Source organism: Muntiacus reevesi, chromosome 1 (assembly GCF_963930625.1).
Source record: "Muntiacus reevesi chromosome 1, mMunRee1.1, whole genome shotgun sequence".
Lineage (NCBI taxonomy): Eukaryota > Metazoa > Chordata > Mammalia > Artiodactyla > Cervidae > Muntiacus > Muntiacus reevesi.
The window spans coordinates 198,201,235-198,211,950 of NC_089249.1; positions in this window are offsets into that span (position 1 = coordinate 198,201,235).

Here is a 10,716-nt window from a genome sequence, read left to right on the forward strand (position 1 = left end):
TGGCGAACACGCGGGACTTCACAGGTGAAGGCGAGGAAATTTAATCAAGGCGGAGCGGACAAGTCAGCAGTGTCAAATTGCTTGGGTTGGCAGGAGAAGGAGGGGCAGAGCAGCTAATCCCTGGGTTTCAGGTTGTCTGACCACCTGCCTTAGTGGAGGTCCTCCCTAGACCCCAGGGTCCCGAGTTGAGTGGGTGTTGGGGTACAGGGGGAGGCAGAGACATGGAGATAACATGGAGATACAGAGAGAGAATGTGAAAGAGAGGGAGAGAGACAGAGGCCAGGCAGAGCAGGGAAACAGACAGAGAGAAAGGCAGAGACACACAGAGAGAGACGAGAAAGAGAGAGGGAGAGGCATAGAGAAAGGAACCTTTTGTTGTCTCTGTTGAGCCTTTGTTTCCTTGCCTAAAAGGATAGATCAATTAATTGATCCATCAGTGGCATTCTCGCAATAGGCCAGTAATTTATCAGTTATCTATTGCTACATAACAAACCATCCCAAAACTTAAAGTCTCAAACAACAACAGTTTATTATTTTTCAATTATTCTGTGGTATGGCTGGGTGGTTCTTGCCTGGGATCATTCATGCAACTGTACTCAAAGGGCAACAAGTTGGGCTGAAGTTCTAAAATGGTCTCATCCACATGTCTGGGGCATCATGGGGTTTCTGGAAGCCTGGAGTCTCTCTCTTTCTACTTCTGGGTCTGGAAGCTTAGAAACTACATTTCCCAGAATCCCATGCAGCTAAACTTTGGGTGCAACTAAATTCTGTTAAGGGAATATAGTGATGCAGAGGCTGTATTTCTGTTTTATTTATTTATTTATTTTTGGCTGTGCTGGGTCTTTGTTGCTGCATGGAGTTTCAGAGAGTAGAGGCTACTCTCTAGTTGCAGTGTTCAGGCTTCTCCTTGCAGTGGCTTCTCTTTGTTGTGGAGCATGGGCACTAGGGCACTCAGGCTTTAGTAGTTGCGGCACATGGGCTCAGCAGTTGTGGCTTCCAGGCTCTAGAGTACACAGGATCAATAGTTGTGGGGCATGGGCTTAGTTGCTCTACGGTATGTGAGATCTTCCCGGATGAGGGATCGAACCTGTGCCTCCTGCACTGGCAGACGGATTATTTACTACTGAGCCATCAGGGAAACCTGAGGCTGTGTTTCTGCCACACCTATGCTGTATTTCTTGGAAAACAGGGTGGTTATATGATATGAACAGAGGCATGGAAGTCCAGGTACCATTTTTTTTTTGTTGGCATTGAAAGGCAGGACATAGGGGAATCAATTTTTGTTGCTGTTTTCATGGACATTTAATGACCAATAACAACCTGTTTGAGATGTGTTTCCTGTGACTTGCAATCCAAAGAATCCCAACTGATGTGGTGAGGAAAGTGAAGTATTCACGGATGGATATTTTATACACAAGGAAGCAGAGGAATTAGTTTAAGGAAAATAATTTCCATGAGGTCAGGTTCCCAGCTAAATCAGAGCAAAGAGCAAAAATGCTCGAGCCACATGGGATAGCAGAGACAGAATAGCCTTCAGAAAAATGTTACTGGAACCACAGCAAGGAAAACTGAGTCCAGCAGGGTCAGAGAGGCTTGCCCAGGATCACATAGTGATGCCAGATGAAGCTCTTTTCCTGCTTGTGGCTGGGGGGGAGAAAAGATGTAGGAGGGAATGGGAGGAAATTTCTCTGTGTGCAAAACTGCTATTAGAACAGGAATAGCAAATGTGTCATCAGCAAGATAACTGAGAGATAGAGCCTTAAAATGTCACTGGTCTGGGAAGGGCCAGCTCTGAGAAAAGATGGAGAGATGTGCAGACAGACATCAGGTGAGATGGTGGCATGGATGATGACTGTTTTTCAAGCTCTCAATTTAGTCTCTGAATTCCTGGATGAAGAGCACACAGTAGCTGATATTGCCAGGATCCCGGGGGTGCAAAAATGGCCTCTATTGTCCTAGGGGTGGCCATACCAACAGTTACAGCATGGCATATTTTATCAGGTAATGAAAAATCTCTGCTTGTTTCTGTGGTGGAAACAGTGAGATTTCAGAAAAACCAGGGATGTATCAGTTAGGGAAGGCTAAGGTTTTGCTGCTGTAACAAACATCTCCTAAATCTCAGAGGCTCAAAACCTCAAGATGTACCTCTTGCTTGTGCCAGCCTCTCTATTGGGATTTGGCTGAGGGCTGTATATGGACTTCTTCAGGACACAGGTTGATGGAGTCACCACCATCTCAAACTTTACCGTTCATTAGTTGAAAGAAAGAGACAATGTGATGAGTTGTACTCTGGCTACTGGAGCCTCCACCTAGAAAGAGCAGCCCCCTGAGGTAGTGCTAGTGGTTAAGAATCTGCCTGCCAATGCAGGAAACATAAGAGACATGGGTTCAACCCCTCGGTGATCCCCTAGAGAAAGGCGTGGCAATCCACTTCAGTGTTCTTGCCTATAGAATTCCTTGGACAGAGGAGTCTGGCAGGCTACAGTCCATAGGGTCCCAAAGAGTCAGATAGGACTGAAGCAACTTAGCACACACACAAAGACGGGGCACATGTCACTTAAGCTCACATTTAACTGGCTCAAGGCAATCTCATGGCCCCCAGCTGACTTCATGGCGGGCAGGGAAGTGCAATTCTGCCTGGAAGAAGACTGGAAATTTTAGGGAAACAGCATTTTTGGTTAACTTGAGAGATGGGGAAATGTTCTCTAGAAATGAGACACTCATGCCAGTTTTTTTTTTTTTTTTTAATGAATGTATTTATTTGTCCAGGTCTTAATTGCAACACATGGGATCTTTAGTTATGATCACACAGACCCTTAGTTGCAGCATGTGGGATCTAGTTTCCTGACCAGAGATTAAACCTGGGCCTCCTGCTTTGGGAGTGCACAGTCTTAGCCACTTGACCACCAGGAAAACCCCACTCATACCAGTTTTTTTTTTTTTAAGACTAACTGTTTCTAAGGCTCTTGAATATTTGCTCTATTCTAAGCATTTGATACGACTTAACTAATTTAATTCTCATGACAACTCCATGACAGATAAGGAAACAGCCCAGAAAGTTTGGTTAGGTATACTAAGAACCCAAGAACTGTCCTAAGAACCCCAATTCTGAAGTAGCAGAGGTAGGGATTTGAAACCAAGCAGTGTGACTCTAAAGCTGGTGGATTTAAGCACTACCCTATAATGCCTCAAATCCAGAGAAGACTTCAGGGTTAAAAAAAAAAGAGGCCAAGAGATGTCAGTGGCTGTTGGACCACATAGGAGCCCCTAAGGATTCTCAAGGTGACAACCAGCCCAAGGACAAAGGTAACACACTTGAGAATGTTAGGATAAACTTTGGGGACACTGGAACATTTCTGAGCAGGGCAGGCACAGGAAAGCTGTGAAAAGATGTTTGCATTCACTTAAGATGTGGAAGACATTTGTACAGAGGCCTTGGACCAAGAGAGCTTTGAACATGGGTCTGTGGTTAGACCCAGGGGCTTTGGACCATGCAGACTCAAACCCTGGCTTGTCTGCCTCTTAGCTGTGTGACTTTAGGTCAGGAACTTATCCTTTCTGTGCCTCAGCTCTCTTATGCTTGGGCAGCCCTTTGGAGGGACCCACTTGGTGAAGAACTGGGGCATCCTACCCACAGTCTTGCAAGGGCATCATTCTCCAATTCCCACCAAACATTTGTTTAGTCCTGGCAACAATCTGACTGGAACCTCATAAGAGGCTCTCAGCAAGCATCATCCTATGAGTCTATCCTGGACTTCGATCCTCAGAAACAATAAGACCATAAATATTTATTGTTTGAAGCTTTAATGTTTGGGGAGAATTTGTTACCTTGGATAACAAGGAGATCAAATCAGTCAATCCTGAAGGAAATCAACCCTGAATACTCATTGGAAGGACTGATGCTGAAGCTGAAGTTTTAATACTTTGACCACCTGATGTGAAGCACTGACTCATTGGAAAATACCCTGATACTGGGAAAGATTGAGGACGGAAGGAGAAGGGGGTGAAAGAGGATGAAATATTTGGATTGCATCATTGACTCAATGAACGTGAGTTGGAGCAAACTCTGGGAGATGATGAAGGGCAGGGAAGCCTGGCATGCTGCAGTCCATGGGATCACAAAGAGTTGGATGTGATTGAGCGACTGAGCAACAACCACCACCACAGAGAACTGATATACTGGGGAGGCGAATGGGTTCCATGTGGGCTGAATTGCAGGATTAGAAGATGGTTTGGGAGCCAGGTCTAGCTGGTGCAGAGGAGGTGGGAACCAGGTAGGTGGAGCCAGTGAAAGCCAAGGAGAACAGTCAAGGACAGTCTCCCAATAGGGGGCCACACCTGCCTATGCATCCACGATGTTCCACCTTAAGACTGCCCTGGTGGTCCAGTGGCTAAGACTCTGTGCTCCCAATGCAGGGGACCTGGGTTTGATCCCTGGTCAGGGAATTAGATCCCACATGCTGCAACTAAGAGTTTGCATGTTGCAATTAAAGATCCTGAATGCCACAACTAACAAACCCCACATGCTGCAATGAAGATCGAAGATCCCATGCCTTAGGCTGCAACGAAGACTCAGTGCAGCCAATTTTAGAAGAAAGTTTTTATTTTGTATTGGGGTACAGCCAATTTCAAGGTATAACTTTTTTTTTTTTTAATTTGGCTGCACCAGGCCATTACAAAGAATGAAATAATGCCATTTGTGGCAACATGAATGAACCTAGAGATTGTCATGCTGAGTGAAGTAAGTCAGAGAGAGGAGGAGAAATATCATATCCCTTATACGTGGCAACTCACTCCAGTATTCTTGCCTGGAGAATCCCCATAGACAGAGGAGCCTGGCGGGCTACAGTCCACAGGGTCACACAGAGTCGGACATGACTAAGGGACTTAGCACAAGCACATGGCCAGTTAACAAACAATGTTGTGGCGGTTTCAGGTAAACAGCGAAGGGACCCAGCCATATGTATACATGTATCCATTCTCCCCCAGACTCCCCTCCCATCCAGGCTTCCACACAACATTGAGCAGGGTTCCATGTGCTATACTGTAGGTCCTTGTTGGTTATCCATTTTAAATGAAACAGTGTGCACATGTCGGCCCAGACTCCCTAACTACCCCTTCCCCCCATCCTTCCCCCCAGCAAGCATAAGTTCCCAGAAATTAATTCTCTAAGTCTGTCTCTTTCTGTTTTGTGAGTTCACTTGTATCATTTCTTTTTAGATTCCACATATAAGGGATGGCATATGATATTTCTCCTTCTCTGTTTGACTTACTTCACTCAGAATAGGTCTATCTATGTTGCTGCAAACGGCATTGTTTCATTCTTTGTAATGGCCTGATGCAGCCAAATTTTAAAAAAGAGTTCTACCTTGAAATGACGGTGACTGCACATAGGGTTGTCCTTGAAGTTAAGGTCCACTGCTCAACTACCCAGCCCAGCTTCTGCAACTGCCCCTAAGAGCCTGGGAAAGACCTGACTGCCTTCCCACCTGGCTCTTTCCAGGGTACCCAAGGGGACCAAGGAGTCCCCCCACATCTCTGCTGTGGACCTTCAGCAGAACCCTGAGCCTAGCTTCTCATCAGTTGCCAAGTGTTCTCCTTCCCGCTCCCGATGCTTCTCCATCCTCCCATCACACATGTGGTCCATGCTGCCAGTGTCACTTGTTTGGATGATGCTCCCATGTCCTCTTTTTTCCCCTTTTTATTTCTTTCTTTATTTAGTGACTGTTCTGGAGTCTTCATTGCTGCACAGGCTTTCTCTAGTTGTGGAGAGTGGGGGTTACCCTTCGTTGTGGTGCTCAAGCTCCTTAATGCCGTGGCTTCTCTCGTGGGACACAGACTCTAGGTGTTCGTGCTTTAGTATCCATTCTCCCCCCCAAACTCCCCTCCCATCCAGGCTGCCACTCAGCACGGAGCAGCATTTCAGGCGCCATACGATAGGTCCTTGTTGGTTATCATTTTAAACATAGCAGTGTGTACACGTTCATCCCAAGCTCCCTGACTATCCCTTATCCCGTCTTCAGTAATTTCAGCAGGCAGGCTCAATAGTTGTGTCACCCGGGCGTGGTTCTTCCGCAGCATGTGCGATCTTCCCAGACCAGGGATCAAACCTGTGTCCCCTGCATTGGCAGCTGGATTCCTAACCACTGGACCACCAGGAAGCCCTCTGAAGTTTTCCTGGCTCCCTGTGACACAGCTGCCTCCCACTCCCATGTCCCCAGGCAGCTCTGGGAAATGTCAGCCTGAGCTAGTCACTCTCCTGCATAAAACCTTCCCATGAGAACAGAAAATGGCACCACCTCTTGGGAGAACCACTTGACAGCTTTTAAAAATGTTAAACATACACCTCCCTTAGGAGCCCTTGCAATCCTTGATACTTACCCCAGAGAAAGAGAAACATATGTCCGTATGAAGATATGTCCATACATGTTTATAGCAGCTTTATCTGTCATTGCCAATCGAAAGAAAGCTGTTTAAAAGTGGCAACTTCCCATGAGGGCAATCGGATGACATCTACCAAAATTACAAATAAGCCTGCCCTCAGACTCTATAATCGCACTGCTGAGAATTTACACTCCAGATGGGGCCACACACGTGCCAAGTGACACATGTAGAAGACTGTTTCTCACAGCAGAGTGTGTGTGTGTGTGTGTGTGTGTGTGTGTGTGTAACAAAAGAGTGTAAACCACATAAACGCCCATCAACTAGGGGCTGGTTAAATCAATTATGAGAAATACATGCCATGAGATATTATACAGTGAGTGAAAGCAACAAGAAAGCTCTTTATGTACTGAGAAATACCTTCAGGATGTTATTATTAAATGAATAAAGCAAAGTGCGTAATGATTTGTTACCAGTTGATCATGTGTGTATGCGCATGTGGGTGAAATGTTTCCATTAAGAGTCTTTGCAGTGGCTGTTTGCTCTGCTGAAAAGCCTCTTCTCTTGGGGACTTCTCTGGTGGTCCAATGGTTAAGAATCTGCCTTCCAACGCAGTGGACATGGGTTCAATCCCTGGTTGGGGAACTAAGCCCATGCACTACAACTTCTGAGACTTCAAGGCACATAGAAAGAAACCGGCTTACCAGTGAGGATCCCGCATGCCAAAACTAAGACCTGCCTCAGCCAAATAAATAAATAAATAAATATTTTTTTTTAAAAATGCTTTTCGCTTGATAAACTAGAGGGATGGGAGGGAGCCTCAAGAGGGAGGGGGTATATGTATACTTATTCACATACAGCAAAAACTAACATAACATTGTAAAGCAAGTATCCTCCAATTAAAAAAAAAAAATGCTCTTCCCAGGATTTCCCTGGTAATCCACTGGTTAAGTCTCTGTGCTCCCAATGCAGGGGGCATGTGTTCAATCCCTGGTTGGGGGACTAAGATCCCACATGCTGTGTGGCAAAAAAAAAAATGCTCTTACTGTAGACTCTACATGTCTCATTCCCTCACTACTTTAAACCTCTGCTCAAATGTTGACCTCTCAACGAGGCTTTCTTTGGGCAACTTATTTAAGATTTTTCACACAACTCCCATCTTATATCCCATCTCTTTTCCTTAATTTATTTTTCTCTGTATCATTTAACACCATCTAATATGATATATTTATGTACTGATACTGTTTCTTAACTATTTCCCCCACAACAGTGTGAACTCTACCAGGCAGTGATTTTTTTTTTTTTTTTTACTTGCTTCGTGCATGCTGTGTCCTTATTCCTATAATAGCGCCTGGTATACAGTAGATAACTCAGCAAATGTTGGTTAAATGAGTGAGTGGATCTCTCTCTGAGATCTGAAGCTGCCCACAGGATTCTAGATGGCCACCACAAACCAATGGATATTTAAGCCTCCAAAATCTTAGCGGCTGCCTTTGAAACATTTCCTTTGTAGCAGTCCCTCTCCTGCTGTAACAGTCAGCTATTGCTCTGTAACAAGTTTCCCTAAAGTGTCGCCATTTGAAACAATGAACGTGTGTCATCTCACAGCTTCTGTGGGCCAGGAATCCAGACAAGCTTAGCTGACTGGTCCAGGCTCAGTGTCCCTCATGATGTTCCAGTCAAATTCTTGGCCAGGGTTGTATGATCTGAAGGTTTGACTGGGACTAGAGGATCTACTTCTCAGATTGCATATACATTTGTTGGCAAAATCCTGGATGGTATTCAGATTTTTTTTCCTTTTTCCTTTGAAATAATTTTAGACTTACAAAATATTGTGGAAATAGTACACAGAATACCTCTCTACCCTTGACTCATCTTCTAATCTAATACTGTCGATAACTGCAGGAAATTGCCACTTATACAACATACTGAACTGATTTAAGATCTTATTCGAGTTTCCCTGATAGTCCCATTGAATACTATTTAACTGAACTATATAGATTTTGAGATTCATCCGGCCTGGCATTCAGCATGATGTACTCTGCCTATAAATTAAATAAGCAAGGTGACAATATACAGCTTTGATGAATCACAAGCTGGAATTAAGATAGCTGGAAGAAATATCAGCAACCTCAGATATGCAGAGGATACCACTCTAATGGTAGAAAGTGAAAAGGAACTAAAGAACCTCTTGATGAGGATGAAAGAGAAGAGTGAAAAAGCTGGCTTGAAACTCAACATTCAAAAAAACTAAGATCATGGCATCCGGTCCCATCACTTCATGGCACATAGATGAGGAAAAAGTGGAAGCAGTGACAGATTTTCTTTTCTTGGGCTCCAAAATCACTGCGGACTATGACTGCTGCCATGAAATTAAAGATGCTTGCTCCTTGGAAGGAAAGTTATGACAAACCTAGATAGCATGTTAAAAGGAAAGACATCACTTTGCTGACAAAGGTCTGTATAGTCAAAACAATGGTTTTTCCAGTAGTCATGTATGGGTGTGAAAGTTGGACCATAAAGAAGGTAAGCACCAAATAATTGATGTTTTTCAATTGTGGTGTTGGAGAAGACTCTTGAGAGTCTCTTGGACTGCAAGGAGATCCAACCAGTCAATCCTAAAGGAAATCAGCCCTGAATATTCACTGGAAAAACTGTTGCTGAAGCTCCAATACTTTGGCCACCTGATGCAAAGACCCAACTCATTGGAAAAGACTCTGATGCTGGGAAAGGTTGAGGGCGGAAGGAGAAGACAGCGGCAGAGGATGAGATGGTTAGATAGCATTACCAACTTAATGGACACGAATTTGAGCAAACTCCAGGAGATGGTGAAGGACAGAGAAGCCGGGCATGCAGCAGTCCATGGGGTCGCAAAAAGTCGGACATGACTGAGCAACTGAACAATAACAACAGATCTTACTCAGATTTCACCGATTTTTCCTCTTAATGGGATTAATATTATTGGATGATTAATCCTATTATTATAAATATTAACTTAATCTTCTCAAATATTAATAGGATTCTGGTTCAGGCTCCCTCATGGGATTTCATCTCCTCCTGTCTTGTCTTTCACAACCTTGATATTTTTGAAGAGCATGGGTCAAATAGTTTTGTATAATGTCCCCCAGTCTGGGTTTGCCTGAAGTTTGCTCGTAACTAGATTGAAGTTAGGCATTTGGGGGAAAGGATGCCACAGAAGCAGTGTACTCTCAGGGCATCTTCTGGAGAGGCATGTAATGTCAAGTTGTATCATCACTGATGATGTTCACCTTAATCTCTTGATTACAGGGGTGCTAACCAGGACTCCCCACTGGAAAGTTACCATCTTTCCCTTTGTAACTCACAAGTATCCTGGGGAAGATACAACAAGATGATGCACATAACCTGACAATTTGAGCATATGGATGAATGTGGAGGATCAAACCAACAGGACATCCCCAAGTTTCCAACTCTGGCATCGTCAGTGCCTCATCCATATCCCCTTTGCCCACCTCAAATGTCACCTGTTCTTAGTTCAGGAATGTGGTACACTGGGGGTGTTCTCTGGTTGGGCACTGAACTTGGTCAGCATGTCAGGGAGCCACTACCCCAGGAGGGACCCTGGATTGATTGATTAAGGTATTGATTGATTAAGGAAGAGGCAACTCCAAGGTGCATCCTATTGGAACACCTTCTGCCATGGCCCGTGCCTGCTCTGTCTCTCTTCCCTCCCTGCTTCTGGGGCTTCCTCTGCTCCCACATGAGCTATCAGTCTTCAGATCTTTTTTTAAAAAAATATTTTAACTTATTTATTTGGCTGCACCGGGTCTTAGTTTTGATGCATGTGTTGAGATGTGGCATGTGGGATCTATTAATAGTTCCTGGACCTGGGATCTGAACCCAGGGTCCCTGCATTGGGAGCATGGAGTCTTAGCCACTGGACTACCAGGGAATTCCCTGTCAGTCCCCAGATCTTGTCTCTGGAGCTGCAAAGAACTGGTGTTTAAGGCATTCTTATGACCTCCAGCTTGGATACAAAGATTTTTTTTTCTCTCTCTAAAACAGCTTTAGAAGAGTGTGCATGCTGAGTTGTGTCGACTCTTTACAGCTCCATGGACTGCAGCTCACCAGGCTCCACTGTCCATGGAATTTTCCAGGCAAGAATACTGGAGTGGGTTGCCATTTCCTCCTCCAGGAGATCTACCTGACCCAGCGATCAAACCCATGTCTCTTGTGTCTCCTGCATTGGCAGGTGGATTCTTTACCTCTGAACCACCTGGGAAGCCCTTAAAACAGCTTTATTAAGATATAATTCACATGCTGTACAATTCACCCCTTTAAATATACAATTCATAC